Source organism: Heliangelus exortis, chromosome 14 (genome assembly GCF_036169615.1).
Source record: "Heliangelus exortis chromosome 14, bHelExo1.hap1, whole genome shotgun sequence".
NCBI lineage: Eukaryota > Metazoa > Chordata > Aves > Apodiformes > Trochilidae > Heliangelus > Heliangelus exortis.
The window spans coordinates 701,786-725,614 of record NC_092435.1 but is presented as its reverse complement, the minus strand read 5'-3'; positions in this window follow the sequence as shown (position 1 = coordinate 725,614).

The window sequence follows — 23,829 nt, the reverse complement described above, 5'->3', positions numbered from 1 at the left end:
CAGGGAGGTGGGAAGGAGGTGGGAAGAGGGAGCCGGGGGGCCCTCCCTGGATGCAGGCAAAGCCCTGAGGGGATGGGTGCAGGCACAGAGCACACACAGCTCCCATCAAACAGAAGCACGGACCAGACAGGCCCTGCCCTTGCTGGGGGTGTGGGGGGAGCAGATTTTCATTGCCATTTGTTCTGCTTTCAGTACACTCTGTAGATGCTCAGCTTTAATGCGGGAGAGTTGGGTTGTTTTGTTGTTGTTTTGTTGTTGTTTTTTTTCCCTTTCTCCCCCCTCCCTGGAAAAAAAAAAAAAAAAAAAAAAAAAAGCTAAATTTAGATGCCTGGCATTTCCCACGGAAAATAATCCTGGGGGCCTCGGTGCTGCACAGCTCCCAGACAATGGGAACTCTCCATCAGCCCCCGGTGCAGGGGCAGCACCCGCTGCTGCCCCCCCGAGACCTCCCCCTCTCCCGCAGCATCCCACCTCGAAGCTGCTCCCCAGGTTTAAATCCCAGGAGAAAAGCCCACGACCACACTGGCTGCAGCTGCCTCCTCCCCAGTCAAGGGATGAAATCCCAGATCTAGCTTAAGCCCGGAGATTTGCAAGGGGATTGACAGCCCAAGCATCGTTCCCGGAGCCTGTGAGGGCCCGAACGCCAGGCTCCTGAGGACACTTGATACCTATCCCCGGCTTCCACCCCTCTGCTTTTCCTGGATCGGGTGATACCCGAATATCCCCACGCTGCCACCCTTCGGAGCTGCTCCCTCACCCTGGTTCGTGCCCCCAGCACCCGGGGCTGGGGAGGTACCCTGGGACTAACCTGGGGGTCACGGGGCTACCTTTGGATTTCCTGGATTGTCTGAATTCCTCCCGTGAAGTTGCTGCGTTTCTTAAATTCTATTTTTGTCCTAAGGAACATTTGGTAACAATACTCAGGCTGTTTGTAGCCCGTGGGGTGACCCTCCTAATGTATTCCCCATGCCTGCGCTTCCCCGCGGTCCAAATTCCTCCCCAGGACAGCCCTGGAGCCTTTCCCAAGTTTACCCCAGGAATGAAATCAGCTCAGCCGTCTGCCACAGCAAATCTTCTCTCGGCCCACAGGCACTTTCTGTTTTCCCCACCTGCCCGAGAGGGAGAAGGGAAGGAAGGGGGGGGAAAGCAGCTGGAGGCAGAGCTGCAGGGCTGAGGTGTGGGAAAAGGGGGGCAGAGGGAATGGGAACACTCAGAAATTCCTTGGGGAAGAGTGAGGTGTCAGGCTGAGCGATTGCCCTCATGGGGACAGGGAGCAGCCCCCATCCTGGGGGAAGAAACAGGAGATTCGGGTTAAAGCAGACCCCAAAACCAGCCAAGCCCCACGCTGGCTGTGAGCAGCGGGACCGGGCTGAGCATCTTCTCATCCTGCTCCATGGAGCCAAGGAGGATCCGTGTGTTTCAGCCCAACTTCCCACCATGTGGAGCCAGAGAAGGACTCTGCCCACTTCCAGCTACTGATCCCACCCTGTCTGCCAGCCCCCAGCCCCCTTCCCCGGGAGGGTTTCCATGCCCAGGGGCTGGGAAGCCCATAAAACATCCTGAGCTCAGAGCAGAGCTGGTGCCATGGCTGCTCTGGTGGTTCCCAAGCAGATCCCAAGCAGATCCCAAGCAGATCCCAAGCAGATTCCCCAGCCTGTGCCTGTGCTGAGGCTGCATTTCCAGCAGCTGACACCATGCAGGAGGAGTAGCTGCTGGTTTGATGCAAAACAGGGGGGAAGAAAAAAAGTCCCCAGTGACTTTATTTCCCTTTCTTTTTTTATCAATCTCAACCCCAAATAATTCTGCAGAGAGATTTTTTTTTTGTGCAATTGGATTAAGTGTGGGGAATTGGTCCTTGCTGACAGATTACACAGGCACAGAACCAAAATCATGGGGTTTTTTTTTACTTAATTTTCTTCCTTTCTTTTGTTGGGAAAAAAACACAAAAAAACAAAAACCATGCAAATAGTAATTCAGTTTTGGGGCCAGAGCAGATTATTTTTTTAAATCCAGATCCCAGAGGATGCGTTTTTCCCTATTAGTCCCACAAAAGCCACTGAAACCCATTTTTTCTTCCCCCTACAGTTTCATTTTAGGGGTATAACTTCTCCACAGCCTTTTTCCTGAAGGGGCAACATTTTTTTTAACAGCAGCCCATGTTTATGGCACCCCAAGGCAGAGCATCCCCCAGAGCTGTACAGGCTGAGGATGAAGGGCTATTCAGAGATAAGATCCTCAGAGAACTCGGTCTCCGCAGCGAGGAAGGAGATAACCTGGGAACTCTGGTGAAGCCACCGAACCTCGTGTGGGTAAAAACCATCCGGAGAATCACTTTTCCCTGCTGCAGCCCTGGAGTTTTCCCCAGCTCCATGTTTATGCCTTGGCTCCTTTCCTGCAGCTCACAGACACGGAGCTCTCGCTCAGGGCCCCATCCAGCACTGGCCGGGCCCAGCTGGGAGCAGGAGGAGGGGAGGACGTGCTCCAACCTTGCTGTCCCACACAGCTGGTGACAGGGCTGAGCCTGCCTTTGGTCTGCAGGCAGGGTCAGGCAGCAGCTTGCACAGCACCTCGGGACCCCCCAGCATCCTGAGGCACTGAGCCTATTTACGGAGCTCCGTGGGCCATATCCAGAGCTCTTGGATCAGCCCCCAATCTCCTAATGAGATTACCGAGTTTATTTTAGTTGAGAAAGACACCAATAAAAAGGATTTAAAAGCCCCTCGGAGTCCAGCCATCCCCCAGAGCACCCAGGCAGTGGGAGAGCTCCTCCAGCTTCCCTGCTGGTTTTCCTTTGGGATCCATGGACGCTGCCTCCCGCCCCGCTCTGCCTCAGCAGCATCTTCCCAGGCTGACCCCATGGATTAGGGATGTGTTAAAACCTTCATGTTCTGAATGGAAACTGCACTATACAGGGCTCTGCTTGGAGTTTGTCTCTAAAGGCCTTGCAGCCTTTTAATGAAATGTCCTGAATTTTAACATCAGCTAAGGCCAGATATTTTTTGTTTAATTTTTTTAAAAGGAATCTCCATGGATTTTTGTTCTGTCCCCACCTGTCTTTGAAGGCTCAAGGCCACTCAGAAGATGGGGTGGGGCTGGTGTGGGACAGAAGCAGAAGAAAAGGGGGGAGGGTTCAGGGAGGGTGAGAGCCACAGCCACATGCCCAGGGCCCCCCTGTGGGGATAGAGGTGCTGGAGCCCCTCCAGCCACCAGCAGCAAACACAGCAGGCACCAGCCATGAAGCCTCTTCCAGCTCTGGACAATGTGGGGACACACTTTGGGATGTGGGGACCCCATGACCAGTCACCTCCATTGAGCAGCTCCAGTGGGGAGGAAGCCCCAGAACCCCCTGTGTTGGGGTGTGGGAGCATGGGATGGATCCAGCACCCCATGGGCACAGCCCCAGCCCTGCTGTGGGGCAGCCTCTGCCTCCACCTGCAGAGAATTTGTCCTAATGGCTTAAACACTGATCCTGTTTCCATGCAAACATTCCCTGGGCTCCCTCCCTGGTGGCTGGGAAACTCCTGAACAGCAAAGCAGGTGATGGGCTGGCTGGGGCTTGAGTGACCACAGCTGGGCTGTTGGGCTGGGATGGGGCTGGGATGGACCTGGGATGGACCTGGGATGGACCTGGGATGGGGCTGGGATAGGGCTGGGATGGGGCTGGGATGGACCTGGGATGGACCTGGGATAGAGCTGGGATAGGGCTGGGATGGGGCTGGGATGGGGCTAGGATGGGGCTGGGATAGAGCTGGGATGGACCTGGGATAGAGCTGGGATAGGGCTGGGATGGGGCTGGGATGGAGCAGCCCTGTCCCCTCACCCGAGGACTGGAAGGAGAGAGAAGAAACACAACAACCTGCCAAGAGCAGGAGCCTTTCTGGGCACAATATCATGGATTCCTTTTGTTCCTCAGGTTTCCTTGAGTTCCTAAGCACACTGAACATGTTCTGATTGTTTGGTATGGTTTTGTACTAATTCCTGGCTACCTCTGAGTCTTGGGTATAAAATGGTCTGAGAAAAAAAAGAAAAAAAAAAAAAAAGAAAAGAAAAAAAAAAGCAAGAGATCTGAGGCATTTCCCTTTGGCACAGGGCTGGGATGTGCTGAGGTGGTGGCTGGCAGAGCAGCTCAGGAGTGGCCATCTGGGCTGGAGGGTCTGCAAGCTTCCCGTGGTCCCAGGCTCATTCCCAAGCTGTTCCTGGTAACTCCTGGCACGGGATGTGCCACCCGTGGTGAGGTCCCAGCAGCCACAGTGTCTGCAGGGCTCAGCACCTCCCAGGGATGGAGCACGGCCAGGGATGCTCTGCTCTCCACACGGGTTTCAAGTACAGGGTAAAAAGGGTTTTGAGGCAACTAAAAATGCCCCGGGGTGCAGGGCAGCCCCAGCTCGGGTGCCAGAGCCCGGGTGGCTCTAGAGGACACTTCTCCCATCCCTGCTACTGGGACTTCTGTGCCCCCTGCACGGCTCCTCGGGGAGCTGGGAGCCATGTCCCAGTTTGGAGTCAGGCTCCTTCCCATCCCATTGTTGTGTCTGGAAGCAGGTCACCTCTCCTTCCCATAATATCACATTTCCAGGACAGTGCTGCCCGCAGCCCTGCCATTCATGCTCGATTGGAGAGCTGCTGCTGCCTGCAAAGAGCCTGGATCCAAGTGATGTCTTAATTCATTGCACATTCTTAAATAAAGGAGAGAGAAAGAAAAGGAGCAGCTCAAGGTCAACACTCGTTGCTGAGTGAGATTCCTTCAGCAGATTGTCTAAAATAGCTTGGGAAAAAAATAAATAAAAGCAAATTGATGGACACACTATATTGAGGTAATAGAAGGGTGAAGATGAAAGGAGAAGCTGCAGTTTGACTGCTAGCTTGGTGTGAGGATAAAACCCCGCAAAAATATTCTCAATTGGCATTTTAATGTCTGACCTGAATGCCTACAAAAAATGCAATTGCTGATCTGATCGTGGCAGATGCTGAAGCCGTTTGCCCATGGCTAAAGCTGGGAGAATCCTTCAGAATGTATTTAATGACCAGAGCTCTCAAATTCCGACCAAGCTCATTTGAAGTCAAAAGACAGACTCTCCATTACCTCCCTGAGCATCAGATCAGGCCCCCTGAAAGCGTTCAGGAGGCTTTTATTTTGCTTTGTGTCCCACAAATATTCCTACGAGTACTTTGGGGGATGTTTAACTGGAGTTTGTGGTGGAAGATGAACCGTGCAGATTGCTGGTGCCATACATTTGACCACAAATGATCTCCAGAGCTAATCCCAGATTGCTCCCACTTCCTACTTTATAGGCAAATGTTTCCTGGGGTGGCCAAAATAATGGCACGAGATGCAGTGACCAAAGCACCCGGGGAGCCAAGGCACAGATATCACTGAAGGGACTGATTTGCAGGCTGGTTGTACTATAACAACATGAGGCAGCAGAACAAGCTCAAGAAATTAAATAATGACTCAGAAGCCCCGAGTACATTTGTAGAGATGTCACAGGTGGAGTATGGGGCCACGTTCAGAGGGTCAGCCATGGACCATGCTTGCAAACCCAGCACCCCGTGTGCTGGCAGAGACTGAATGCTGCTTTCATGAGCTGTAATGAGCATTTTGTTTCTTTGAAATAAGTATTTGAACAAAAGATATCCTTAAAAAAAAAAAAAATAAATGGCAAAACCTTGCCAGGATGGGGTGGAATAACTCCAGGGGAATCTGGGAGCCCACAGCTGTTTCCAACAAGAGCACAGGTAAGGCATGTGTGCTGCATTCAGCATCTCATAAACAGTGTCAGAAACAATCCCTGGAGCACGTGTGTGACAAACGTGAAACGTCAGCTGGGCCTTTCTGCTCTGGTGTGACACAGCAGGCAGAGAACACGGAGATGCCTGGAGAGGGCAGAACCAAACTCCTAGCAGAGGCGGGTAACGCGGCTGCCATCATTTTGTCCAAAACACGAGTTTCTGGTAAAAAAGCAACCAACCAAACAAAACAAACCCAACAAACCTACTTGAAAAGATGAGTTAAAATGTAGGCAGATGCCTGGGAGGAGGTTTCGTGCACACAGTGATTACAAGGGTGCTGACAGCTTCCTGGCGTGGAGAGCTGAGGCAGGAGAAGCACCGGGACCTGCAGGGGAGCTCCTGAGCACCAGGACAAGGCAGCTCCCTCGGGTCCCCCAGCAGCAGGACAAGGTGGGGACAGTGGACTGGGGACAGCAGTGGCTGCTGGCCATGGCTTGGCGTGGGGGATGCCCCTCATGCATCAGCAGGAGAATCCTGGTGGTGGCCAGAACCCAAGAGTCAGGGCAGAGGGAGTGGAGGTGCCAGCTCTGTGGGATCCCTCTGGAGCTGGGGTTGGTCACTCACTGCTCCCCGGACTCTTCTCCTGCTCCTGTCCCACTGCTCCTGTCCCACTGCTGCCTTGGCTGCTGGGCAGCAGGATTATCTCCTCAACCTGCCAGCTCTCCCACTTGCTTCCTGAGAGCTGAAGCACAGGCAGCACAAGATTAAAAGAATCGTCAATTTTTGAGTGCCCAATTTAAGGCAGATGATTTTTTTGATGGTACTTGGCCTTTTGTACAACACTCTGTGTTCAAAGCGCAGCTCCCCACGGCTTCCTTTGGAGCCACGAGTGTTTAGCACTTCAGAAATCAGCTCCTGGGATCTCACATTTTAATATCCAAGACATAAGGCACACGTGTGATGTTATGTGCATCAGGGAAAGCCATGGATGCAGAGACAGCCAGCAGCATGGGCCAAGCTGTGGAACACTCCTTCGGAGGAGCCTGAGAGCCCGAATCCCAACCCCATCCTTCCTTTTCCTACTTTACAACCTCCTTCCTGATCAGGATACAGCATTTCAATGGCCAAAACACAGCAATTTTTGATGTGCAAGCTGTCATTGCTCGAGGCTCAGCACGTGGCCAAGCTCAGTCATGTTTTCCAGGCAGGAGGACATGAAGGGCACATCCCAGACACAAAGACATCCTCCCACTTTTGAAGCTCCTGATGTAAAGAGACTCGATGAAGAACGAGAGCATCATAAAGAAAGGGTTGCCAGAATTCAGCATATTTTTTGCACTGGCTCCATTCTTGGGAACAGATTAACCATTTTGGCTGAAACTCCACAGAACGATTTAGCTCGAGGCAGACACCGGCATGGAAAATTTCATCTCAAACAATTAAAGTTTGGCAAAGCCACGGGCAACTGACAACAGAGTCTTCTAATGTGTGGAAGGGGATAAGCTCAGTAACCGGGACTGCGCCCAGCACCCCCATTTACTCATCTATTTCTGTAATTATCTGCTTAATCACAAAACACTTTTAATACTGTAAGCATAATTAATGCATTATTAAGAGCCATGCAGGCCATAAACCTCCTCGTGTCATAAGCAGAATAATTTGCATTTGCACGCATTTTTTTTTTTTTTTTTCTCGTCCAAAGATCTTAAAGCACTTTCCTGAAGTAGACATCATTAACCCCGGGTTACAGCTGGTGAAACTGAGACAGAGGGAAGCCAAAGCCAATTGCCTCTTGCGTTCCTCATGTCCTCGTCTGGCGGAGCGCTCAGCCCGGCGGCTGCTCCGGAATACACAATCGGCAGCTCCTGCAGCCCCGGGAGGAGCCGGCGTGTGCCGAGCCGACCCCAATCCTCTGCTGAATGGGGATTCACCCTCGAAACTGCCTCCTGGGCACCCCTGCCAGGGGAAAGACACTGCGGGCATCGCCCTGAGCCAGGCTGGGGAGGGAGAGGAGCAGGCACTGCTCTGAGATGGCAGGAGAAGGGCAGAGATGCTGTGTCTGGAGAGGTGCCCGGAGCCTGGGCAGCTGGATGGGACACTGCCATCCCCCTGACCCACCTGGAGATGGGGCCTGGGCAGGCTCAAAGGAGATTGGCCATCTCCATCCCCGTAGCACCTGGAAGGCCTCACTCTCATTGGCTCGGCAGGAATTTCAGAGGAGAGATTAAAATATTTTGGTTGGGTTTGGAATTTACTTCCATTTACATTTCTTTGGGGAGTGTTTGCCAGACCAAAGCCTTTACGTGCTGGCTGGTCCTGAGTGCTTGTTCTGACTCCATGCACCAGCCCAGCTCCGTGGCACTGAGCAGCTGAGGTCAGCCTCTGTCTGCCACGAGGAAATCAAATTCTGGGGAGAAACAGATTCCTTCCTTTGCTCATTTTCTGCCCCACATCCCAAACTGTAGAGGGGCTTAATGGGCATCTTTTCTTTGCAGAGGAAGCGGAGCAGTGGAGGTGATGGAGATATGGTAACCCTACAGCAGTGGGAGCTTCCCAGGGCTGGAGCAGAGGGCTGCTGAGAGGCAAAGCCATGCAGCATCCCCCAGGCATCCCCGGTATTCCTGGCCGGAGGACAGAGGGACACAAGTGTCCAACTTCCCTTCCGAACCTGCCTGCAGGCAGCGAGGGCTTGGTGCCCAACCCCGTCCTTCCCCGGCTCGGGTCCCTTCCTGCCGGGTAACAGCAGATGCTCCCACTTCTGTTTACACAGGTGTTAGATTGAAGAGCAAATGTTATTGTTTATAAATGATGTTGCAATTGGTTTCCCGGCAGAGCAGCAGAACCGGGAGACGTGGCAGAGCCGGTGCCGGAGCTCAGCGCGTCCCCCTCCAGCCCCACTGCCCCGGGCTGGGGATGGAGATGAACAAGACGTGCCCGGCCCTGCCTTTACAACCCCGCTGGAGAGACGGGCAGCCTCCCTCCCTCAGGACATTTTCTTCCTGGCTGGAGGCAGCCAAGGAAACAGGGAAGGAAGAGGAATCTTCAACAGCTCTGAGTGCACCCCCTGAGACAGCCGGGGGGGGGCCCAGCTTTGGGTGTAACCCGGTGCCAGGATTCCCCTCAACCCCCATGCCAGGGGGAGGCGGTGGGCAGGAGGGGGATGTGTCCCGGGGCCGCAGCATCGCCCCCCGCCCCGTGCTGAGCTGCAAGCTGTCCCGGGGTCGAGTTGTCTCCCCCAATCTGTCTGGTTTTGATCAGGCTTTCCGTCCCGGAGCTGAGAGACTTCCCCTGATGACAGTTTCGTCAAAACGATTACATTTCGACACAAATCCTTGGTTTTGACAGCCCGACATTTTCTAACAAAACCCAAAAAAACAAAACAAGGCACTTTTGGAAATTTCTCAACCAGCTGCAGCGTAATGTTGATGAGATTGTACATATTTGGGTGAGAAAAGGAATGGGGAGAGGACTCTTACGCTTCCCCAGTTTGGTTCCCCAGGACTTCATTTCCAAGGGTGCCACAGCCCTGACAAAGCCCCGGTGAGCAGGGGGAAAGGCAGAACCCGGGCCTGGCATCAGCACCTCCCCGAGACCGCTTTGGACCCCAGGCAAAGCAGATGAGAGGCCGAGAAGATGGGGAGGAAAGGAACCAAGGGGCTCCTTCCATCCGAGCTGGTCTGGGAGGTGCTGAGCAGGGCAGCGGGTTCCCAGCAGCTGACCCAGCACCAGGACCACCTGTTAATCACAAGGTTAATAGGAATTAGCTGAGTGAAGTGGCAGCTATCCGCACCCCTCTGGCCTTTTTTGCTGCAGAACTTCTTGCCTGAAATTTTAAGGTCCCTCAGGGCTGAGCTGTGACCTCTCCAATAAGTCGGGTCCCTCCGCTGCTCCCTTCTCGTCGGTTCCTCAGCTCCTCACTCCTTCTCGGCCTGGAAAAACAAAGGGGAGGACCCCAAACCTGCCGGTGTTTTAGGGATGATGGTTCTTCCGTGTCACAATTTGCATTGCAAAGAGAAAGAAATATTTTTTTATTAATTTTCAGGGTATTATTTTGGTAAAAAATTAAAAATGAGGTGTTGATAGAAACAAAACACTCTTTATATTTGTTTATTTTTATTAAGTACTGGAATATTTATCAAACCTGCCTTGTCCCAGGGCGACAGGAGCACAGGGCTGCACAGGGGGGTTCTCTGCCATTCTGGATTTGCTGTGTGTGCTGTGGGGTGACGGGGCCGCCAAAGGGGCCGGGGTGGGGAGGTACCCACCTGGCACTCCATCGGCGTTCCCCTCTCCAGCCTTTTGCTGAACTGGGCTCAGAAATCCCTGCCCAGTGCTCCAGCCCGCCGTGGGACCTGCTGCTCCTGGGCACGGGGGGGCTGGAGCAGGAGGGAGAGGCTTGATGTTAATGGAGAGCGATGGCTGAGATAGGAGAATCTGAAAAACGAGCCCCTGAAGGTGGCTGTGCCAGCTATTAAGGAGCGGCTGTGAGAAGGAGGAGGGGGTGAAGGGCTTTTCCTTTTCTGAAGAAGTCGTCTTGGTTCCAGTGGATAATCCCAATTTACAAACCAGCTGAGTTTGGAGATGCTGCAATAATCCACTCATTAGCCTCGCCGCCAGGCAGTGCCCCCGGGGGGCTGCGGGGGAAGGTGGGATGGGGGCAGGAGATAATTGCTGCGCACGCCCCAAACCCTCAGGGGGTGGCAGGATCCAATTTTGGTGACTTCCTCTGGATGCTCAGCAGGAGGGACTTGCTGTGCCTTGCCATGTTGTGCCGTGACACTCTTGGGCAGGTCCGGGGTCCCGGAGCTGTCAGGCACCCCCCACCCCCTCTTCCCAGCGTGTCCCCAGCCCCGTGAGCGAGCCCCCGCCCGGTGTCCCTCGGTCCCGCCGCTCCCTCGGGTCCCTGCAGCCCCTTCCAGAGCTCTGACCTCCAGCCAGGGCAGGAATGTGTGACCAACAGATTTTAAACTGAGCAGGAGTCGGGCTTCAGACAAAAGCCCCTGTCTGCTCCCAGAATTACCCGCAAATAGTTTGATTTCTCGAGCCCTTTAAACTGTGATATTCTAATAACGTTTCCAGGGGAGAATTTCATACACACAAAAGACACCGGCCGCCCCATACTGCTCACAAGTAATTCCCTTACGGAAGGATTTGTTCTTTCCATCCCAGCAGTGTTCCCAGCCCTGCTGGTCCTGCCGGGCTGCGGGACCAGCGTGCTGTACCGACGGCCCAAAGCCACCAAACCGAGGGCAAACACGACACCAAACTGCCCAGCCAGGCTGCAAGGCAACCCACCCCCTCCCCTCAGCCCCCCACGGAGCAGCAGAACAAAGAAGGAGAACACGAGAAGATTTCTTTCAAAAGCTGTTCCCATTTTCCCTCTCTTTGTTCAGCGGGGAGGACGTGGAAGCTCTTTCCCCCGGGGTTTAGCCCGGCCTAAAAGCAGTCACAGTGTCTTTTACCATAACTGGATGTGCCTCCGAGCCCCCCCGCCCGTGGAACCGGGGCTTCCCAAAAGCACGGGGGTTGTTCCTTGGCCGGGACGGTCCCAGACTCGCTTTGGAGCAGTGGGCTGGGATGAAGCCCCCAGTGAGGAGCTGCTGGTTGGGCTGCAGTGGGGCCGTGGAGCTGGAGGACTCCAGTGGGGTCTGCAGCTGACCCAGGCTTATTTTTTACAAAAAATTAAAGGCCAAGTACCTCCCAGTGTCACAGAGCTGGAGTCTCTCCTTCACTCCTGTTCTTGCCAGCCCAGCGAGGAGGAGGAGAAGCCATTGGGATGACCCCTGAGCAGGTCGCTCCTTGATGTCTCCGTCCTCCCATCAGCTCCCATCCTGGGGCCCTTTTGCTCTGTCACAGCCCTGTCCCCAGCAGGGCAAGGGGAGGATTTCCATGGGGAGCCACCTGCCAGTCCCCGAGGGTGCAGTTAAAAGGAGGATGAGGAAGGAGAGAAGAAAAAAGAAGAGCACAGCCGGCCCAGCTCTTTCTTTTCCCTTTTTCCCCCAGGTCAGATGTTCCTGATCTGTCTGAGCCCTGCGGGTGCTTTAAGCTCCTGCCCTGCACCCCACCACCTGCCCTGCAGGACGAGGGGGTGGATGGAGCCCCCCCCACCCAGACCATCCCTCAGCACTCATCTCCCCCCCAGCTTCCAACCGAGACCTTTATTTCTGCAGAGATGTGACAGAAAAGGTGGACTAAATAATTGCCGAAATCTGAAAAGCATTTTTGCGGTGGGAAATACATTCAGGGAAAGGCTGAAAAAATAAATAAGAGGGAAAGGTTTTGAACTGATGGAGAAAACAGGGTCTTGTCAAAGCGTCCCAGAGAGACCCCATTTCCCATTAATGGAGAAAGCAAATTGAAGGCTAATTGCTGGATTTGTGGAGGGTTTTTTGGGTTGTATGAAACAGGATCTGCGCTATGATTCATGCGCTCTGCTCATCAAGGCAGCAGCTCCAGGACACAAGCTGCTTTAGCAATCAGGCCTCACCAGGGCTGCTCATGACGATGATTTTGGGAACAGTGAGTTGCCCTGGTACCAGAAGTGTGCCGGTGGATGGCTGGGACAGGGCCACCAACTCCACCTTCATGTCCTGGAGAAGGAGCCCACAGGGTGCTGGACTGGAGCACCCGATGGTCCTGCAGCTCACGAGGTGCCCCCAGCCCCTCACCACAGCCCTCTCAACACCACTTGCTGCCCTTGAGCCCCAGAGCCCTTTTGCCACCCTTCAGGTTGAGATTTCTGGGGCAGAATAACCCAGAACATTTTTTACTCAAAGCTGACCAGATCTCTTCACCACTGAAAGGGATGCTCCAGCTTGGTGAGGGCTGTCAGAGGCAGGATTGCCAGGGGTAGTATTACCAGGGTGGGATTACAAGGGGTGGGATTACCAGGGATGGGATTACCAGGGATGGGATTACCAGGGATGGAGCTGCTCCCTTTGCCTTGTAGGAGGCATCTCCATAGGAAAGGCAATGGAGAGGAAAGGAGACACAGCAGCTCTGGGGAGCAGCATGGCTCAGGGAGGGGGCATGGTGGCAGATTTACTGTGCTTTCTGCTTGAAGAAAGAGAGAAGAAATTAAAAGTCAGCGAAGGGCAGCAAGGGATGGGGACAGGAGAGGTGTTTTCCTCTGAGTGAGTGTGCAGGGGATGCAGGAGCCGTGCTGGCACGGCGGGTGCTGGAACTGAAACACCCCCACAGCTATTAAGGGAAAAGGAGAGGTGTCACGCTCAGAGTCTGGCATGTCACTCTGTTACATGGTAACAGGGAAATATTTTATGCATCAAAAATAATATTTTGGCAAGATCCTTGACACACACTTGTAAGTGCTTATCTCCATGTGGGAAGCTGCGTGCTCCGGGCCTTTGGGCTCCTCGGATGCTTTTTGTTCCTCATCCGAGGCACAGCTCAACAGAGGTGATGCTGCAAAGGGAAAAATAAGGACTGAGGGATGAATAAAGACCCTGCTGCACCCACCGAACTGTTTCTGTTCTTAAAATAATTGTGTGTGTGCTAAATGCTGACTAATTAATGTGCACATATTTAGAGGAGGATTAACAGCAACGTAATCAATGCGTATCTTTCATGGCTAATTACGTATGTGTATCTATTCCCTGGCTCCTAATCTTCTATAAATATGGTTTTTATAATCACTTCGTTAGCAGGTATCTAAAGTAATGCAAAGAATTTGCAACACAAGTTAGAGCCTGGCTCCATTCCAGCTCAGGTAATTACACCCTGGCCTCTCTCAATCTCTTTGCAGCTTCCCCTGGGGATATATTTATTTTTAACTTCCCATCTGAACCTGTCTAACTGCGTCACTGGTAGCCCCGTGCCAGGCTGCAGCATGGCAGCAGGAGGGGGGATGAGGAACCTCTCCCAGAGCAAACCTCAGAACGTGCTGGATGTGTTTAGTCCATCAAAACCTGAATTAGGTTGTTATTAGTCCCCACAGAATATCAGTAACAGCTTTCCTGTCCGGGGAGAAGAAGCTGTTAAATAACAAGGAATGAGGGGAGAGGCTTGGTGGATGAAACTTTGTCTGTCTGCACCAACCTCTGTTGGGTTTTTGGTTGTTTTTTTTTTAGCAAGGGGCTTGGGAGGAGCTGGGGTGAGATGTGTCACATGTGGCAAGCAGTGAAGAGGTGGCAGCTGCATCAACGTCAGGCTGCCCGGGGGATCAGGAAGCAAAAAACAACATACATGTTTCACCACAAGCCCAATTACACCGGGGTTAAGTTTGGCACTTCAGTAGTCAAAACATCTTTCAAATGTCTCCTCGGGCTGGAAACCCCCTCCGACAGCCCCAGAAAGAGGGAAGCGTAACCCAATCCGCTGCTCCAGATTATTCAGTGTTCAACCATGTAATTGAGATTAATCACTGCTTCCCGTGATGCTCAGAAGCACCTTTCATGTCTGGAGTGCTCTTCCCTCTTCTGAGACACCTAAACTTTGATGCTTGTGGGGTGGTGGAGCTGGAAGGCGGAGGAGGGCAAACTGGGGGTCCCTCAGCCAGGAAAACCCTGCACCAGCACCACCAGTACTTGCCCAGTGCCCCAGGCTGGGCTGCCAGGTGAGACACTGCTGGAACCGTCTCCCCTGCCTGCATCCCATCATGTTGAGCCCCATCAGCACAGAGGGCAGGACAAAGATCAGTGATCACCTGGCTGATGGGCAAACCCACCTCCTGGGACCTTCCAGCCAGGGAGAAACCATCCCTGCCCAGGGACAGCACATCCAGAGAGGTCCTGGCTTCCACCAGGCAGCTCTGGGAGCAGTGGGAGCAGACGTGTGGGTTTTCTCTTGGAATTCTCCAGGATTTGGTAATGCAGTGGTGCAATAGCCTTGTAAGGCTGGGGTGGTTTCCCAGCCTGGAAGAAAAGCATCAGAGTCCTTGTTTGCTTTTCCCTTGGTCCCACTCTCATCGGGGGGGATGGTTTGAAGCCCATCCAAAAGCAAGGCAGAGCAGAGCAGAGCAGAGCAGAGCCCAGAGCCAGGCAGGGCAGGTCTGGGGCAGGACGTGGCAGCTGTGGGGATGGTGTCACCTCAGGGACGTGGTGGGACAAGGGGAGATGGGTGAAGGCAGCCTGGCCAGGGTGAGAGCTGAGGTGTGCTGGGGAGAGGAGCTTGGGTCTTGTGCAGAAAGGGTTCTGGAGGTGTGGGGAAGCAGCCCTGCTGCCAGCACCACCCTGCACTCACGTTTGGCTTTTCCATCCTAACCTAAAGACCCTGAAATGCTGTGTTCCAGCTGACAGCTAATAAAAGCTGCAGTGTCCTGTGTCACAGCAAACATCTGCCAGCAGCATGGCTCCCGGAGGGGTGAAAGCTCCAACGAGTTCAAGGTCTTTTCTTGAGGCTTGCTGAAAGTGAGCAGAGGGAGAAATGGGTGTGTGCAAGGCAGGGCTTCACCTCCCTGCAGAGGTGATCAGGGATCCTCTGGGATAGGTGTGGGAAGAGCAGTGCTGTATGGCACAGCCCTGATGGGGCAGCCCTGGTGGGGCAGCCCTGATGTCACAGCCCTGATGTCACAGCCCTGGGTAGCACATCCCTGATGTCACAGCCCTGGTAGCACATCCCTGATGTCACAGCCCTGATGGCACATCCCTGGGTAGCACAGCCCTGATGTCACAGCCCTGATGGCACATCCCTGGGTAGCACAGCCCCAGCAGAGCTGGGCAGCAGCCGCCTCAGAGAAAAATCCACAGCACCAGGCAAGCAAGGGGAAGGCAAACAAAAGCAGCGTGTGGCATCACGACAACTGTGCAGGAAGGAAATGAATAAAGACCCTCCAGGACTCACTAATGGCTTCCACCACGTGCCTCTGCCTGCACGAGGTCTTTGCCATGCTAGTTTGGACACATCCCATATCCCACAGACCCTCATTATCCTACTCGTGTTCACCACAGTTCTCCATAAATATTTTATGAGCATCCTCTTTGCAAGCCTTTCGTTTGGATTTGCCCAGTGAAACCCTCTGCTTGGAAACGAGAAGAGAGGGGAAATGAATAACAAGGATGATCACAGCAAAGAATGGGGGGAGTGGTGGGGATGGCAGGGGAAAGAAACCTCCATCTCTCCACAAGAACCAGGGTGTTTTGCCTCAACCAGCAGGCTGGCTGGGCAGGAGCTGCTCCCTGAGCCCAGCATCCCTGGGGATGTTTGCTGGGACACAGCACAGAGTGCACACAGACCCTGGCCCACCCCTCATCTGAACAACCTGGCTGGGCACCCAGGGGGCCTTCAGGATCTGCCCTGCCTCCTCTCCCATCACTGGGTGCTGCAGCCCTGGCCACCAAGCTCTCCCTGCTGCTGTTTCCAAGGAGTGGTCCGAGCCCTTTCCACCTCTGCCTCCACCAAGGCAGAGCTCCTGCAGCATGCCTATCCCTCTACTTCATGAGCTTGGAGCCAGGGCTGGCTGGGAAGCAAGAATTCCATTTAGCAGAAAAAAAAAAACCAACCCAAAACCCACACCAACAAAAAAAAGCCCAACCCTGAGGTTTGGAAATTGGTTTTCATCATCATTTTGAAGAGAGAGTGAACTGTTGATGAGCACAAGCCAGAAAGGGAGCTGCTGGCAGGGCCCTCCCTGTGGCCATGAGCACATCCAGGGGGTACCAACCCCACAGCCCCCCCGTGTCTCTGGCAGATGCAGAACCTGGGGCAGATCTCAAACTGTTCCTGGGCTCTCTCCAGAGAGCTTCTGTTAGAGACCCCATAAATCTTCCCAGCTGAAGTGCTGTCCAAGGCGATAACATTCCCATCCCACTGGAGAAGCAAATTCCAAAGCCTTTCCCAGCAAGGGGAGAGTTGGGGCTGAGCCCGGGGGGTGAGGGGCGATGTGGGGCTGGGGCTGCCCACACGACCAGCCTGGTGGTTCTGTGCACCCCCAGCCCCCAGCCCAGGAGGGGCTGGAGGGGCTCTGGGGTCTCTCTGAACCCCCAGGAGCAGGGGGTTGGGTGGGACCCCCAGCACCCCCGTTTCCCCCCTGTGGCTGTGAAGCCCACAGCCCCTGGAAGCCTTGTCAGGAGACACTTGCTTCCCAGCTTTTCCTTACCAGATGCTTTTCTGAGGGATGTGTTCAGTGAGTGAGGGGTTGGACTTCCACCCTTTGCCTTTGCACAAATCCAGAGTTTGCCTTTAGGGAATTTTTCCTGCTGAGGTACATTCCTAAATAAATAAATAAAGCAGTTAAATAATTTCCTGTCTAATTGGTAAGAGGATGAAATAAGTGACCTAATCAGGCTTTTCTGTCTCTAATTTCTGCCTAACTTTGACTTTACTTGCCCCAGCTTGATAGTAGAGTGAACCCCACGTGTGTGGTGGAGTTATTCCCATTCATGCTGCAGCAAGGGTGGGAAGTGTTTGGCTCATAGGCACCAACTGCTCCCCAGATCATTTTAATCCTCTCAAACCTTACCTGGAGCTGCAGAGGCCACAAAGTGTTTCCATTCTGTGCCATCCCCCCACCCCTGACAGAGGGGCTGCACTCTCAGTGCACACTTTTTGCAACTTAACGTTATCTCCCAGCACCATCTCTCCCCAGGGATGAGTCTCTTGCTCCTCTGCCTCTCTCTGTTGGATTATTTCCCTGAAATTTATCACCTGTTTTCCCTTCCTCAGCCCCATCTTCCTAATTACACATTCCTTTACCTTTCTAAATCATTCCCCTCCCTTCTGCTTGCTGACACCCTTTAAACAACTGGAAGGTCAGTGGCATGGCACTTCTCCATTGCCTTTCTGCCTCCAACACACACAGGGTGCATTCTGCAGACTTGCCCCGTGCTGGGTCCCCCACTATAAAACTGATTTTTTTCCTCCTGGTTTCCCAGATTCTCCTCCCTCACAAAGCCCACGAGATGAATTGCTGACCCTGACAGAGCAGAGGTGTCCCTGGGACATCGTCCTGCTGAGAGCCCTGCAGAGCATCCTTGCAGTGAGCACATCTGCCCAGACACCCAGCTGCTCATCCTCTTCCTCCCCCTCCAACCCTCACGGGATGCTCCTCGGGGTCTCTGCTCTCCCCATCCTCTCCCTCATGCTCAACAACCAAATTCTGCACCACCCCGGGGTTTGGGCACCTGGTTGGCACAGACGGGTCTGGCTGGGGGCTGGCTCAGTGCTGGGGAGGAATGGGTGCTCTCCCAGGGAAATTTGTCAAGTTAATCCAGTTTGGGCACAGCTGATTTCTGCACCCTGTCCCCAGCACCCCCTTCCCCCAGCTCCTGCCCTGCCTCCCCTGGAGCTGCCTGATCTCTGTTCCGTTTGTTACTGGGGTGCAGTGAAGGCCCCCCTGCAGCCCCACTGCTCCAGACCCTCTCTCTGGAAGCCCAAGGTGACGTGGGGACACTTTGCTGCTGGGGCATTTCTGCCTCCCCTGGCTGCTGGCTTTGAGCTCCTGAGCTCCTGTCTCTCCCCAGGCTGAATTTCAGGGGAGGGACCATTTGTCACACCTTGGACCTATATTTATTATGGTTCTGGCTTTTTTTAAAAGCAATTTATTTATTTATTTACTTATTTACTTTGCTTTTGGCAGCTTGCTCTGTGCTGGGGAGAGCTGGGCAGGGGATGAGGGCCGGGGGACCCCTGTGTCACAGCCCCCAGCACCAGGGCAGCCTTGCAAGGTGCAGGGGGGAGGGAAGGGTTGGTCCCACCACCTCCCCTTTAGCACTTCCATCCTGGTTCATGTTTCCTCCCCAGGGCAGCAGCTGAGGGCAGCTTTTAGCATCATCCTTAATAGGAGAAACTGAAGACTGCAAACTGGAAAACAATTTCCCCCCCTGAAAACAGGGCAGGCCACAAAGACAAAACAAGCAAGTCGCCTTTTCTTCTCTCAGAGAAGCTCACATTTTTTCAGTGGGGGAAAAAAAAATAAATATTAGAAGCAAACAATTTCTGAGGGTTTTGCTTGTTGGGGTTTTGTTACAGCTTTTGTGCACATGAGTGCATGTGTGTGTGTCTGCATGCGTGGAATCTCTCGCTTTTTCCCCAAGGGAAGGCAAAGCAGGGAAATAAAACCTAAAATGTTTTCTTTTTTTATCATTGCTGTTCAGAAACTAAACAATTCCAGCTATGTGAGGATCCCTACAGAAGAAGGTAATTGAGCTCACTGAGGCTTTTTCACTGTGCAGGCATTTTGATGAATATTTTTGGTCCACAAGTTTGGAGTTGTTTGGGTTTTGGGGGGGATTTTTGGGTGGTTTTTTCATTTTGTTTTCTTTTTGCTATACAGTAAAAGAGTTTGCCCCCCCCCCCCAGAAGTTTATGGGCTCTGTTCCCTTTCCCCCAATGTCCAGGGATGTGCTGACCCTGCCCTTCAGCCCCACACCAGGGAGGGTCCCATCGAAGCTTCATCATGCAGCTCATGACCCAACTGGAGGAGGAGAGAAAAAGCCCATGAGCTGGGACAAAAAGTGGAGATAAACACTGACATCTGGTCTGCGGGACCTCTAATCAGCTCCTATGCAACAAATTTCCTAACCAGCACTATGAGCTCATGCCTCCCAGACATGGGAAAGGGCCCAGCCCTTCCTGGCAGATCCAGGCCTGAATAAAACCCTCAACACATCCAAGAACCTTTGCTGGTGCTGGTGGTACCACTGCGAGCTGCTCCTCTGGGCTGAGCCCCTCCAGGACCTCGGGGTGCCCACCCCAGCACCCTGGTGCTTGCTCCCACACCTCTGTGGCCAGACTCACCCAGAACCTCCCCCCCCATCCCGCTCCCCACACTTTTTCCCCCTGTATCCCGCTTATCCCTGGGACCAGAGCCCCAGACAGGACATGGGGAGAGATAAGGTTCTTCTCAGGTTACCCAAAGCTGCCTTTCTGCCACCTGATAGCATTAATTATGACTTATTCTAATAGCAAAGAGCCCCTTCAGCAAGGCTCCCCCCTCCTCACCTCCATCCCCACGGGGACCCCCCCACCCCTCCCAGCTCCCCAGCCCCAAGCCCAGGGGACTTCCCAGTTTTCAGCAATCTGAGCTACAGGAGTTTCTTTGAAAAACTCTGGGCCCTGGCAGCTTTCCCACCTCAGTTTCAAATCTCGCTGGATAATATCCTCCATATTCCTTTATGGAAACCAGAAATTCGGGCTTTTCCTGCCTGCTGGCCGGGGCTGGAAGGGGAGCGGGGCTGGGGCACAGCCCTCGGCTGCCAGCCCGGGAAAAACTTTCCTAAGGAGAAAGGAGTTTGCCAAAAAGTGCGGCCCCAGGTCAACCCAGAAGAGTTACTGAGTGGCAACTACATTGTAGCCAAACAAAAATAAAAAAACAAATCAGATAAAGTCCGAGGGGTTGAAACATTTTGTTATGATGCTTTTACAGGGAAGTTTTCTGATTTTTTGTTTTCCTCTGAAATTATGTTTTCAGACCAAACCAGCCTGTGTTTGATTCAAACCCACTTAAGAAGCTTAAAAAAAAAAAAAAAAAAAAAAAAAAGCTTGCGAAAGCAAATGGGCTGTTTGCTTTATGATTGAACAAAACATTTTGGTTGACTTGGAACAGGTTCGGGTTCAGAAGGGGAGGGTTTTTCTATTTTGCTATTCATTTTGCTGAGTGTAAGCTTGTGTTTGTGTCAACATCTCCCAAGTTTCCTATTACCCCTGTGGAAAGATGGGCTGCTGAGGGCTGCTAAAGCCACAGGCCTCAGTGCTGGGGTGGTTATTAAAATCATGCAGTCCCCAGGATGGCCCTGTGCCTGCAAAGAATCAGAGGAGTTCTCCAACTTGCAGGAATTTCCAGGGATTATCCCAAAGGGCCCTGTGCTGGGAAGGGCTCTGGTGGGGCAGGGGGGGCTCCCCAGTGCTGGGGTCCCTGCTGAGAGCACTTCTGGGAAAGCCTCAGCTGCAAATGTGGGGAAAACTTGGGTTTCACCCAGGACATCAACAGGGAGAAAGTGCAAATGCACCCAGGAGCATCTCCCTGAAGCTCTGGGAGCTCAGCACAGGAGCAGGGGCAGGAAGGCTTTTTCCTTCCACTGGTGTTTCTGGATAATTTATGGACTGGCTGCAGGGATACCCGGGACAGCGGGCAGGGAGTTATCCCAGGGAAAATCTCTGCCCTGAGCATCGTGGGAGGGGAGAGGAGCTGAGCATGGGGGCAGCAAGGGGGTGACATGTCCTGGAATGAGGATTCAGCCCCAGAACTGGGTCCAGCAAGGTCAGGTCAGGGCTGACCCAGGAGGAAAGTGAAGTGCGTGGCCCGGGAAGGACAAAAACGAGCCCTGAAAAGCCTGAAAACCATCGTGGCCTGAGCCCGATGTGGGCTTTGCAGCAGCCAGCATGGCAGCTGGGGCTGGAAGGATCCTGCCCGAGGGCAGGGGGTGTAAAGCAGCTCAGGGGACAGAGGGACAGAGCCCCGAGCAGGGCCCAGCACCCGTCAGACAGGTGCGTGCAAAGCGAGATGGAAACGTTCCCTCCCAGCCCTCTGAAGTGGAACTGCCAGGCTCCCCGCTGCTCTTCATCTGTATCACATTGAGGAGCTAAATATATTCGCAGTATAATGCAGCAGGGCCTTGCTAATCTGCCCTTCATCATCTGGACACACAGGAACGGCTCTGCCCGCATCCCAGCGCAGGTTTCACAGCTGAGCCCTCAGCCCGGAGCTCTCCTGTTACCACCACTTCAGCGTTTTGGCAAGGGTGAGCAGCGTGTGCTCACGAGGACATTACATGGAGGATGCACACCAGTAATTGAAACAAAACTGCAGTTGTCAAAATGAATGAGCCGAGCGTGCTTCCTGCTGTCCCAACCTTGCCCTTTCGCTGATTGTGTTTGTTTGGGAAACAAATTGCATTTGTTAATTTGCACAAACTGTTCCCCCGGTGGTTTGGTGGGACTCGGGTCCTAATCCCAGGGGTATTTGAATTGGATGAAGGTGAATCTCGGGCAGCGGGGGCTCTGCCCATGTGGGGTTGGGGCTGTTTGGGGACCCCTCCTCTGGGCTGGGTCTTTGGGGTCCAATCCGGGTCAGTGTTCCCATCCTCCTGAACGGGAAACTGCAGGGTGCCCAGCACCCATCCACCCACCCAGTTGTGTTACAGAAGGGACCTGCGTGCTCAGACAGCTGTCCCTAACCCACACACCACCAGAGAACAGACTTAGCCCACGAAAGCTGCACAAGAAACATTCCCTGTGGATGCTGGGGATGGATGGGCTGGGAGCCATGGGAATCACCCTCACTCAGCCCTTGCCTGAGGGGCAGAGCTCTGGGAACACATCCCAGGGGAACATAGGAGCTGGGGGGCCCCACGCTGCCCTGGGGGGGGAAGGGAGTTAAGGTGCTGCCTTGTGCTCGGCCACCCGTAGCCAGCCAGCCCCATCTCCCACTCCCCGGGTCTGCATTAGCATTCCCCAAATCCTTTTAATGCAGAGAATCTGATAAGGGATCTGCCTGTATTGGATTTTTTTTTTTTCCCTTTGACACATAACCCAGCTGGCTGGGTGGCGGCTGAGGGAGGAATCAAACGTTCAGGAACAAATGAGTAAATCAAGTTACCATTTTACATCTCTTTAAGTTGTTTCCCTCTAAGAGCTCCCCAGATTTTATCTCAGGTGGCTTAATTCACACAGGAGAGGGAGGGCTCCCCCGAGCTCCCTTACCGAGGGCAGGGCAGCCCCCACCAGGTAGCAGCCAGCTTTGCTCTGGAAAGCCAGCAAGAGATGAAAGGCAGGGACGATTTATTGTGCCTTGGGGGAAAACCCAGTAAAGAGCCAGGAGTCCCCGTGTCCCCAAACCCAGAGCTGCTCGGAGGGGACCGCAGCATCGGGAGGGAGGGGGTGGCTGCACCTTTGGGTGCTGAGCTCCAAAGCCATTGTCTGCAGGTGGTTGGGATGTCACCATCACCAGCTTCTTCCACGCATCCTGCCCTGCCAGCATGTTTTGCTGAAGGCCTTTGCTTCCCTCTCTCCAGGGTTCAGAGACTTCCCCAGGTTTCACCTGACTCAGCTCCAGCCCAGAGGTGGCCGTTCCCAGCCCCCAAAGTCCCCATCGCTGGGGGTTTGTGCCTTGAAAGTCAAAACTGCTCACGGGGGCAAGAGCCCAGCAAAAGCTGACATTAAATAAGCTCCCTGGGGATGTGGCTCCCCTTGGAGTCCTGTCCTGGGCTGCTCCATGACCACCCAGCTGAGGCTCACAGCATCTCCCCCGGGCTGTGAATCCCCTGTGTCCTCCAGCCCTGGAGCAGGAGGTCCCCACGTTCTCTGGGTGCACGGAAACAGAAACACCTCCTCTTCCCATGCCCATCTGGAATGGGCATCTCCGTACTGGGAGAACTGGGCAGCTGCTGCTGAGCTTTGCCATTTGCTCCTCCTGACGTCTTTCTGTGCAGAAAGTCACCGAGATTTCCCTAATCTGAGAGATAATAACCTGAGGAATTTCTAGTCAGGCTTCATTGGCCATGGCATTTCACTGCTCTTTCAAAAAATCCCTGATGTCTTCCTATCCCAAAACACAACAGAAACAGAAAACAAATCAATCCACATAACAACAGCACCATCAGCTTTTCTCTAGCCTGGGAGAGGGGGGAGAGGAAGGGAGGAGAGGAGAGATGGAGTGATAGGGAGAGAAGGGAGAGAAAGTGCAGGGATGAGGAGGGGCAGCGTTTATGGACTCGTTGGAAACCATCAATCACTGTTAGTGCAATAGGCTATTTAGAACTGGTGAGTATTGAATTCCAGCAGAATTTGATGAATAACAGGAGGAAAAGCATTCCCACTGTAGCAGAAACAAAACAAGACTTCCCTCTTCCCCCGTGCCACAATCCCCATCCAAACATCCCCAAACCTGGGAGAAGGTGTCCTGGGAAAGCTGTGCCCCAGCCCGGGGACACGGGGAAAGTTCCAGCAGATAGCAGGGGGGAGGCAGGGGAATCCTAATGGGAACCTTAAGGACCTCGTTTTCACAACTCCATCCTCCAGCCAAATGGGAGGGAGGGGGGGATGGCTCATTTTGCCTTAATTATCACCCAGCCCCTTGCTAATTATTAGCAACTGGAGCGAGTCTGCTCAGATAAGATAAAGCTCCAGGCTCCCCCAAGCCCTGCACACTCTGGGGACTGGGAAGGGTTTTTCCTGCCTGGGGGGCTCCCGATGCTGATCCCGGCCTCT